The sequence below is a fragment of the Mirounga angustirostris genome, unplaced genomic scaffold, assembly GCF_029215605.1.
Source record: "Mirounga angustirostris isolate CCGP_5_RB_7025 unplaced genomic scaffold, mMirAng1.0.hap1 SCAF_1, whole genome shotgun sequence".
Taxonomy (NCBI): Eukaryota; Metazoa; Chordata; class Mammalia; order Carnivora; family Phocidae; genus Mirounga; species Mirounga angustirostris.
The window spans coordinates 48947490-48959388 of NW_026991709.1; the positions used below are offsets into that span (position 1 = coordinate 48947490).

An 11899-nucleotide genomic window follows, 5' to 3' on the forward strand; every position below is an offset into this window, starting at 1 on the left:
AGATCATGACTAGATCACTGAGATAAGGAGGAAAGGACCTGGGACTTAGCCAGACTTGTATTTTTACATCATTTTTCACATTATTTACATCATTACCTCACACACTCCAGACAGAGAACAAGGAATAAGGCTCATGACCACTTTTTAGCATTGAGGACATCTATACATCACCATTTTGATATTGGAAATATGCAAACAAAATCCAATCCTGATTAAATATTCAGTGAAAGTAGGTGAAATGAGAGTGTTCGAAGCTACATAAAGGTGTGAGGCAGAATAGCCACTGAGACTCTACACTAGATCTCATACAAGTTCAGCTCCAGATCGACATGTCAGGGGAGAATAGCACAGTTCACGTGGACCTGCTCTGTTAGAAGCAGTAAGGACCACACCCCTACCAGCCATTGGAAGAGAACAGAATGGGAAGCACCAGAATGGGTCTGTTTGTCAAATCACCACACACCCCACCCCAGGGGAGTCTACGATAAAGACCAGTAAATGGAGGAAACACAATAACTTCTAATGTCTTCACCATTATCAAGGCCATTAAAAAGATGTAAAAAGCACAACAACTAACCACACTCATAAATAGTGAACTAGCCTTGGAGAAGGCAGTAAGAACTCAGTCTCATAAGTAACTAGATGTATGTTAATTTTATTGGAAGGAGAAGTAGACAAATATAAAACATTAATCACCATCTCAGGAGTAATTTATTTTGCTTATATGCCTGCAGAGAAAAGGAAAGCTGTTTGCTTTTGGAAGTCTTCCAGCTCCTGCTTCCTTCTTGATCATCAGGGGGCTGCATTCATACATCTTCCATATGTCAATAATAGATTAGCCCTGATGTGGCTGGCCATCCTCTGCTTTTGTGTGTGCAGCCAGAATCCACTGACTTTCATGGGCAGATGGTGGTGAGTTTGGTACTTGTGATAAAGCTTTATCACAAACAGTATGATGCAAGGACTGCCAGATGCTCAAGTTATTATTTCTCCCCTATTGTATATGAATGTTCCCCTTTCTTATTTTCTTTCCTCCTCCAGCTTTCATGAGATATAATTGACATATAACATTGCATAAGTTTAAAGTGTGCAACATGATGATATGATATACATATATATTGTGAGCTGTTTACCACAATAAGGTTAGTTAACATATCCATCACTCCACATAGTTACCATTATTTTGTTTGTATGGTAAGAACTTTTAAAGTTCTATTTAAGATCTATTAGCAACTTTTAAGTATATAATACAGTATTTTTAACTATAGTCACCATGCTGTATATTAGATCCCCAGAACTTACTCATCTTATAACTGGAAGTTTGTACCCTTTGACCATCTTCACCCATTTCCCCACCCTCAACCCACTGCCACTGGCAACCACCAAATCTAACTTCTGTTTCTATGAATTTGATTTTATAAGTCTGAGTGTGTGTTTTGGGTTCCACATACAAGTGAGATCATATAGTAATTGTCTTTATCTTACTTTACATAATACTCTCTAAGTTCACCCATGCTGTTGTAAATGGCAAGATTTTCTTCTTTTTTATTGTTGAATAATATTTCATTATATATGATTATATCTATCTCTATATCTATATCTACATATAAAATTCATCCACTGATGTACACTTAGATTGTTTTCATGTCATAGCTATTATGAATAATGCTGCAATGAATATGGGGGTGCAGATTTCTTTTTGAGTTAATAATTTCATTTCCTTTGGCTATATACCTAGACGTGGGGTTGCTGGATCATATGGTAATTCTAATTTTTATTTTTTTTTGAGGAACCTCCATATTCTTTCCCATAGTGGCTACACCAATTTACATTTCCGCCAAGAGAGCACAGGGGTTCCCCTTTCTTCACAACCTTGCCAGCACTTGTTATCTCTTGTCATTTGATAATTATCATTCTAACAGATGTGAAGTGATATCTCATTTTGGTTTTGATTTGCACTTCTTTCTCTGATGATTAGTGATGTTGAGCAACTTTTTCATGTACCTGTTGGCCGTTTGTGTATCTTCTTTGGAATAATGTCTTAGCTTTGCGCAGTGACAGTTTCGTAGCCAATGAGGTTTATCCGAGGCGCGATTATTGCTAATTGGAATAATGTCTTTTCAAGTCCTTTGTGAATGGGCTCCCTTCTAAGAAAATGTGGCTTTCATCAAAAATATGACTTTCTGAATTTATTGAGTGACTGTATCCCAATTTAGGGAATCATGCTCCCATTAAGACTGATTGAGAAGTTCATCTAATATATTGATAAAATATAACTTTCATAGCTTGATTTTTAGTCTACTTGAGTGTCTCTGTGTCAAGATTTTTAGAAATAAAAGAAAACTTTAAAACTTAAAATGAGCTCAAGCTACCCAGGAAATAACAATTTTATCTATACAAAGACCACCATGAGAACCCCTAGCAAAATCCAACATACCAAACCTGAAACCAAGAAGAGGGCTGTGGAGAGAAGGGTAGAGCTGGTGGGATGCCATTAGTTTGACTTTTTCTTTTACCAGAAAATACCCAACTACAAAATTTAAGCACAGGAAAAAAGATTTTACAAAGGGCTAATATAAGGTAATTGCCTGTTTTTAGAATTGTTTGGTCATAATTTTCAAAATGACCAACTCCAAAATACAATTTCTTGTTGCAGCCTTGCTGATGCTCATGTTTCTGATAGAAAGTTGTAAATTACATATATTCTGAAATGCATATTTTTAAGCTTGTACAAATGAAAATCTGGTCTCTTAAAATTTATCAGGACATTATAACATTTGTAACTATTTTATTACTGCTCAAGACCTTGTTGCAACTTGAAAGTTGTTGCATGTCCTTGAAGGAATTCCCTCCTATGAAACTTCAGCAGAGGTTATTCTTACTTTGCTGGGTTCTGTGTTTTGGAAGAGGTCCAAAGTGATTCTGGAATAAACAGAATTGTTAGATTGAGGATCAGAATGGAACCATATAACTTATATTGATGGGTGTGCTGTTTTGTATAGTTTGTAAAATAGCTCTGAAAAAAAATTCCCAAAATTAATTCTAATCAAGGTTTAAGTAACAACCTTCATCGGAATAAGTAGTTAGTTCTCAAATATATGAACTTTTTTGAAGGACATTGCTCACTGGAAAACTGTTTCACTGTGTTTGTTAAAAATTCACTGACTTAAAAATCATTCAGTTTAGCAGGAGACCAAAACCTAGGCACTGAACTGAGGGTATCTAATTTTAACTTTCAAACTTCCCTAGCCTAGAATTAGTGATCTCTTGCTCAAGGATGGAGTCTATATCCTGGATTAATTTATATTACCCTGGAGACAAGTATTAGAAAGGAATATCTTTTGTGCTTATAGTTGCTAAACCACAACCCAAGTTAAAAGTAGTATTATCAGTATGCCAAAAATGATGCAGGATGGGGAATTACTACATGACGGTAAACTTTATCTTCTGTAAAAATGACACAAAACACTTTTTACTTCCCAGGAAAGGATGTAAGGTTTATTCTTATTGAAAATAAGTGAGAAAAATATTGTTATTTCCGTAACGGTGGAAATTGAAACACTTTAATACTTTTTAAAATGTCTACCCATTAACAAATTCTAAAGTGCTTTTAAAGAGCCATAGAGTTAGAATACCCTAAACCAAGCAAATTGAGGGGTAACAACAGCATCAAATAACACATACAAATCAGTATTTGTATGGATAAGCTAATGCCTGCTTTGCAGAAAATCTAGAAATGCTTAGATTCTTCACTCAAATGTGTTGGTTTCTTAAGCAAGATGTTTCATGTGACCTCTGGGAACCAGCACTCTTGGTCACACTGTGGTCCTTGCTGTAAGTGCCCTGTTCAGCTCTGGCTTATCATGGAGGAGCTCCTGTGGGCTCTTAAGCCAAGAGCAGCATCGGGACTTGTATATTGTCTATGGTGCTCATCATGTCTTAGAGGGATTTGCTGTTGTCGATGGTGCTAACACCTTGAACTTTCTCATGGAGATCCAACTTGGGGGAATAAGATTTACTTTTTACTCCTCCTTTTAGAATAACTCATTCTAGGATTGGCGTAAGAGCCCGAGAATGGGACTGAAGAGCAATTTGAGAAGATAATTGCAGTGTGCGGCATCACCTCCCTATCCTTTTCTTGGCCCAGTAGCCTTGCACTGAGTTTGTGGGCCCCGCTCTCTCTTTTCCAAGAATCAGTTACTTTCTGCCCCCAAAAGTGCTTCTCAGTCCCCTACGCAAATAACTCTTGACTGTTAAGTGCCACCAGTTATCCAGAGCAGACTTGTGCAATCCTATAGTGGGTAAAACTTACCCTGTACACGATAAGAGCCCTGATTTAGGGTTTCTGTTAATGAGCTCTCTCTTTACTTACCAGGGCTTTATAACATTGAGGTTGTTTACTATCTCTTATGAGATTTGCTCTAACCACTTAAGGATACAAGTTAGAAAAATTGTAGTAAAAATCATAATAACTCTTTCCGTTTGTGTATCTTCTTTGGAATAATGTCTTAGCTTTGCGCAGTGACAGTTTCGTAGCCAATGAGGTTTATCCAAGGCGCGATTATTGCTAATTGGAATAATGTCTTTTCAAGTCCTTTGTGAATGGGCTCCCTTCTAAGAAAATGTGGCTTTCATCAAAAATATGACTTTCTGAATTTATTGAGTGACTGTATCCCAATTTAGGGAATCATGTTCCCATTAAGACTGATTGAGAAGTTCATCTAATATATTGATAAAATATAACTTTCATAGCTTGATTTTTAGTCTACTTGAGTGTCTCTGTGTCAAGATTTTTAGAAATAAAAGAAAACTTTAAAACTTAAAATGAGCTCAAGCTACCCAGGAAATAACAATTTTATCTATACAAAGACCACCATGAGAACCCCTAGCAAAATCCAACATACCAAACCTGAAACCAAGAAGAGGGCTGTGGAGAGAAGGGCTAAATAAATGTTAGCATATTGCTAACATTTATTTAGTCCTACTATATGCCACACATAGTTCTACATTGTGTTTTGTGTGTGTGTGTGTGTTTTACATTGATTAACTCATTTAATCTCACAATAATCCTTTAAGATAGGTGCAATTATTTCTCCCATTTTACTGTGAGGATCCTGGGCATATAGAAGTTAAGTAACTTGCCAGAGGTCATACTGACTGGATTCAGAGTCTCAGCACCTGATGACTCACAAGTGAAATTTTGCCTTTGTTACATATTGTTGTCTATTCCTAATTTCAAAAACAATTAAATGGAATTAAGGAATATTTCTCTGACATTCAATGGTAAACCCCAGCAAGGTAAGACCAACCTGTTGTCTCTCTCCATGGTATCTCTGGCACCTAGTCTGTGCTTACTACAAAATAGATGAATGAATGATCTAAAAAACTTGTAATTGTTTTTTCTTATGTGACCTTCATTTGTTTTTTCCTTGTCTTTCCAATGTCTATGCTTGTTTTAACTTGAGCTAAAGAATTGCTGAACAGTGCCTGGATTAGAGTAGTTCAAAACTCCTCCTCAATAATTTAAATAGCTTTCTGTTGCCTTTAATTGCTTACAGAAGAATTGGGGCTGGTTTGGTTTAAGAGGGTGTTTGACTTACAGGATGTCCTCAACAAGACTTCTCTGAGATGTATAATGAAGATTGTGCTGAAATATGGAGTCCATATTTAGATGGGTGAGCCACTGCTTCTGTGAGGTCCTTTACTGTATACTATTTTATTAATGATTCCTGGCAATAAAAATAATTTCAAAAAATAATCCTGGGTTCTATGTGCTAAAGCTGACAATATCAATAGATTGATGTAAGTTATATATAATGTGTTCTATGCACTGACTTACAAAACTTTCTAATGAGTAAATACATACATGGCAGCCATGTGAGTATGTGGCTCCTAAATCAAACCATGGCTGTGTGGTAGGAACTGCATTTTGGTTTTGGTCTTTGTAGTTGCTGAAAGTTGATTTGATTGTTAATCCTATAATTTTTCACATTTTCATTTATCTGACCATCTTCAACTTCTTGGTTCTGAGACATCATGCTAACCATACTCATTAAAGGAATAATCAAATAGCTTCATTTCACACATGGCTTTCTTTTAAACTCTTTGAGAGCACCCAGGAATTTAAAAACATCCACTCATAAATTATTCTTACGATTGGACCTTGTTCAATTCACTTAAACTTCATGTGCTCTCTTTTCCACTTGGAAATAAAAGGATAGTGTTGACCCACTTTCAGAGGAGCCAGTAAAAAATGGTTGAGCCTTCTTTATAGAGTACTTTGAAAATATATAATTGCTCTGGATATAGAAAAAACTAATCAGAAATTTTTAAAAAAATGTTTAAAAGCAGCTAAATGAAAAATCTGGAATGCAAACACAGACTTACTAATGCTGAATAAGGCAGAATAACATGGGCCCATCAGTTTGACTAGTTTAAGTAGAGTCTATTTAACTGTAAAAATCAATTGAATCAGTGACAGAATCATTTCATTTTAGTGAGTGTCTAATTGCAGGCGAGCTCTGCAGCACAATGACGACCTCCTTCTGTTGTGCTCGGCTCAAGACCACCTTTAATGAAAGGTGACAATGGAGTAGATCCCTTGACTAAAACACTTTGATAAATAAATAAGTAGCTAGATGAATTTGCCAGCTTGCGGGGGGAGAGGGGGTAAAGGAACAAATGGAGCTGTAAGTCCTATAAGAATAGTTTTATCATTTTAAAAACTTTTATGGATTATTTAAAATGTGCTTCTCTAATTACAAGTTTATAATGTTTCATTTTGTTTAATAGCATTTGCTTTGATTGTATCATTATCATAGTTAGCAAGTTGCTGTAGTACCTACCTTACAGTATTTTTCTAGTAATGTGAAGGATAATTGAACCTATATGAATGTGTTTTCCTTTTCAGTTCCTAGAAAGAGACTATAATAGTCATAACCTGGAGAAGTTTCATTTGCAGCAAATTTATATTTCATTGTCCCTTACCAACTTATATTTAGGGCTTATTTACTAACAGTTTAATTTTGTACATTCACCCATTCTAATTGCCCTCTCACAAAGTTTAATAATCACATTCAATTTTGGCAGGATAGCAACAGAGCAGTAAATTTTCCAATTTTTGCACCTTTTGGGTAGATCCACAGCTTTGGTAGAGAAAATTCAAAAAGATTTCAGTATTAACATATGCCAAAATTTTTGGGAAACCTCTGATATTACCTCACACCCTAGTCCTCCATCTCTGATTTCAGAAGGTATAAATTGGGGGACCCTCACCCTCTTTCTTGCTTTGCATGGTCCCCTGGGCCTAATGTCCATTTATCTTTTCCTAGGTTGATTTGAGAGTGAACAAAAATGTCATTAGAGCACATGTCAAGCAGGGGCTCAGAACCAGTTATGTGAATGTTTTGTTTTTCCTGTACTTTGTTTTCACTCATGTATTTTTTGGTGTGTGCATATGACAGTGTGGGAGGGTGTGTGGGAGGGAGAGAGAGAGAGAGAAAGAGAGAGAGACAGAGTGCATGTGAGCGCATTTGTCTAGTAATACCATAATCACAAACAGTGAAATATCTTTCATTAATTCTCTGACAATAACTGTAGGAAAATGGTGTTGTGGTACCATGGAAAGAATATGGGCTTTGCAGTAAGAAACCTCTAGGTTTAAATTCCAGCTCTGGATTTACAGATAATTAGTTTTTTTGTTTTTCAAAGTCATTAAGTCCATCTGAATCTGTTTTCTCATCCATAAAATGGGAATAATAATACAAACCTCATAGGGTTATTGTATTAAGTAAAGTATGGAATATTTCATTTTCAACAAATGTGTGTTCTCATCTACTCCTTAGTACTCCACTGAGGTGGTTTATCATAAAGCACAGAACTATGATAAACGAAGCAGAACTATCAAAATATGAATAATAAAAGAAGGGTAAATCAATTACACTAAACAAATGTCTAACGTTGTTTACTGTGACTAATTGTAGTATTTAGCATTCAGATTCTTGATGGACAGGTGACAAGATAAACACAGTAGTTTATATGATTGCCAGTACTTGAGAAAGGAAAATAAGACTCACCAACTTCTTTTCTGTACTAATGTTTTTAATATGAAATATTAATTACCTCTACTCTTATTCTCTATCTCAGATTTCATTAAAATTTTGATTAAAAGTTAATTACAAACTCAATAGAGAAGAGGGAGCATCATTGAAGAACAGATGGATATTTCTCTGCTATAAGTATGGCCACCTCTTTCTTAACAGATAAAGGGACTCTTGTTAGGGCACTCTTGTGGGGTTTGAACTGGAGATTACTTTGCTGTAGAAATGGTGGGAAAAAGAAAAGCTGACTAAATGAAGCACCAGGAGCTAATGGCTGCTACATATTTTCTTTCAGTTCTGTGAATTCAGGAGGATGGATTTGTGTTTTCCTACCTCAGTTTCTTCTTTAGGGATTGCGCCCATGTAGACCTTTTCCTGACAGTTGTGCAGCTGTTTCCTCCTTGGTCCAACACCAGCGCTCCGTCGGCACAACCCCCACCCCCACAACACACACACACACACACACACACACACACACCTCTTCCCAAAGCCCACTGCCCTCATTCATCAACAAATCCTTCTCATTTGAAAGAAGTGTGAAGACTTTTGATTTTTTGAAACACTCACCCACAATTGGTATTACAATGACTTTTAGTATAAAGGAAAGGTGTGATGTTTCTAAATTCCTGACAGATATTAATCTTTGGGGTTTGCCAATGAACAACTGGAATTCTTGGGAATTCTACAAATCATAAATGATCCTTAAAATATTTCCAACATTCTTCATTGTCTTTATGGATATATAAATAAATTATTACAAATACAAATGAAATAAGTTTAAATTTAGTAGCATTTGCAAAGCACTGTAGCCTATAATACATATTCAAACATGGGTAAACACCAGTGAAGAATGCTGGGTTGTATCCAAATAAGGTAACATTCTGAATCCTAGCAAACTGACTATCACTCACTACATAGCATCATGTGCCAGTTGCCAACATAAGGATTTATTTTACTTCCTCAACTTGCTATTCCTTAGGAGATCACTCATAGGATTTAAATTATACTATGCACATAAATTTCTTAATATTTACTTTATTTGCAAGCATGACTCACTGTTAGTCGTTAACAGGGCTATGAAAATATACTTATAACATGGTGATAGCCATGAACAATACTGCTGGAGTAGATCAGGAACTTCTCTCCTCCTATTCCTTTTGGGTTCTCAAAAATGTCAACCTCAACTTTTGAGTCTCCTGTCACTGTTTCCTGCTCCCACTTTCCACTTGATTAGTAGATTCTTTTGAACCAGTTGTGTTTCTACACCAATTGTTACATTTTGATTCTTTCAAGACAATTATCATAATTTTTCCTGTTTTCTCCATTTCTCAACTGATTTTTCTCCTGATTCCAAAGAAACATATAAGTTACCCCAGAAATGCTCGGAAGAAATTCCCTATGAAAACACTAAAAAATAGCCCCTCTTTTTAGCACAGAGGTTCTCAATCTTGGTGACACTTTAAATTACTTGGATGCTATTTTTAAAAACCTGCACATGGGACCCCAGGGAGATAATAGGATATATATTGTTTAAATACAGGCAATTCTGTTGTGTAGCCAAATTTGAGAACTTCTCCCTCAGGAACTACCTGAAGGGTTATTCCCCATCCTATAATTCTATGAATCCCCACTTCTAAGTATTCCTCATTATTTCATTGTAGGTGAATTTATTTTTATATTCTCTGAAATCATTTGTAAAATTCTTGAGGGAAGATATATTTACTGTTGGAAACTTATTTTTATTTTTTAATTTTTTTGTTATCTATTTTTAAAATTTTATTTTATTATGTTATGTTAGTCAACATACATTACATCATTAATTTTTGATGTAGTGTTCCATGATTCATTGTTTGCATATAACACCCAGTGCTCCATTCAATACGTGCCCTCCTTAATACCCATCACTGGGCTAACCCATCCCCCCATGTCCCTTCCCTCTAAAACCCTCAGTTTGTTTCTCAGAGTCCATAGTCTCTCATGGTTCCTCTTCCCCTCCAATTTCCCACCCTCCCTTCATTTTTCCCTTCCTACTATTTCTTCTTCTTCTTCTTTTTTTTTTTAACATATAAAGTATTATTTGTTTCAGAGGTACAGGTCTGTTATTCAACGGTCTGTTATTCAAGACCGTTATTCAACGGTCTTACACAATTCACAGTGCTCACCATAGCATACACCCTCCCCAATGTCCATCACCCAGACACCCCATCCCTCCCATCCCCCACCACTCTAACAATTCTCAGTTTGTTTCCTGAAATTAAGAATTCCTCATATCAGTGAGATCATATGATACTTGTCTTTCTCTAACTGACTTATTTCACTTAGCATAATACCCTCTAGTTCCATCCCATCATTGCAAATGGCAAGATTTCATTTTTTTTGATGGCTGCATAATATTCTATTGTATATATATACCACTCTTCTTTATCCATTCATCTGTTGATGGACATCTTGGCTCTTTCCATAGTTTGGCTATTGTGGACATTGCTGCTATAAACATTGGGGTGCTCATACCCCTTCAGATCACTACATATGTATCTTTGGGGTAAATATCCAGTAGTGCAATTGCTGAGTCATAGGGTAGCTCTATTTTCAACTTTTTGAGGAACCTCCATACTGTTTTCCAGAGTGCCTGTAGCAGCTTGCATTCCCACCAACAGTGTAGGAGGGTTCCCCTTTCTCTGCATCCTCGCCAACATCTGTCATTTCCTGACTTGTTAATTTTAGCCATTCTGACTGGTGTGAGGTGGTATCTCACTGAGGTTTTGATTTGGATTTCCCTGATGCCGAGTAATGTTGAACACTTTTTCATGTGTCTGTTGGCCATTTGGATGTCTTCTTTGGAAAATTGACTGTTCATGTCTTCTGCCCATTTCTTGATTGGGTTATTCTTCGGGTGTTGAGTTTGATAAGTTCTTTATAGATTTTGGATACTAGCCCTTTATCTGATATGTCATTTGCAAATATCTTCTCCCATTCTGTTGGTTGTCTTTTGCTTTTGTTGACTGTTTCTTTTGCTGTGCAAAAGCTTTTTATCTTGATGAATATCCAATAGTTCAGTTTTGCCCTTGTTTCCCTTGCCTTTGGCGATGTTTCTAGGAAGAAGTTACTGTGGCTGAGGTCGAAGAGGTTGCTGCCTGTGTTCTCCTCTAGGATTTTGATGGACTCCTGTCTCACATTTAGGTCTTTCATCCATTTGGAGTGTATTTTTGTGTGTGGTGTATGGAAATGGTATAGTTTCATTCTTCCTCATGTGGCTGTCCAATTTTCCCAACACCATTTGTTGAAGAGACTGTCTTTTTTCCATTGGACATTCTTTCCTGCTTTGTCAAAGATTAGTTGACCATATAGTTGAGGGTCTATTTCTGAGCTCTCTATTCTGTTCCTTTGATGTAGGTGTCTGTTTTTGTGCCAGTACCATACTGTCTTGATGATGACAGCTTTGTAATAGAGCTTGAAGTCCAGAATTGTGATGCCTCCAGCTTTGCTTTTCTTTTTCAACATTCCTCTGGCTATTCAGGGTCTTTTCTGGTTCCATACAAATTTTAGGATTATTTGTTCCATTTCTTTGAAAAAAGTGGATGGTATTTTGATGGGGATTGCATTAAATGTGTAGATTGCTCTAGGTAGCATTGACATCTTCACAATATTTTTTCTTCCAATCCATGAGCATGGAACATTTTTCCATTTCTTTGTGTCTTCCTCAATTTCTTTCATGAGTATTTTATAGTTTTCTGAGTACAGATCCTTTGCCTCTTTGGTTAGATTTATTCCTAGGTATCTTATGGTTTTGGGTGCAATTG

The 11899-nt window shown here is 36.2% G+C and overlaps 2 non-coding genes across 2 annotated transcripts; both read left to right on the forward strand.

The window, feature by feature from the left end:
• Positions 1-2043: 2043 nt before the first annotated feature.
• On the forward strand, positions 2044-2179 carry LOC123834931 (U4 spliceosomal RNA). Its single transcript, XR_006788514.1, has one exon. It is a non-coding gene; the product is annotated as a U4 spliceosomal RNA (small nuclear RNA).
• A 2331-nt stretch (positions 2180-4510) lies between these two features.
• Positions 4511-4646, forward strand: LOC123842519 (U4 spliceosomal RNA). The gene has a single exon (XR_006790429.1). It is a non-coding gene; the product is annotated as a U4 spliceosomal RNA (small nuclear RNA).
• Positions 4647-11899: the final 7253 nt, after the last annotated feature.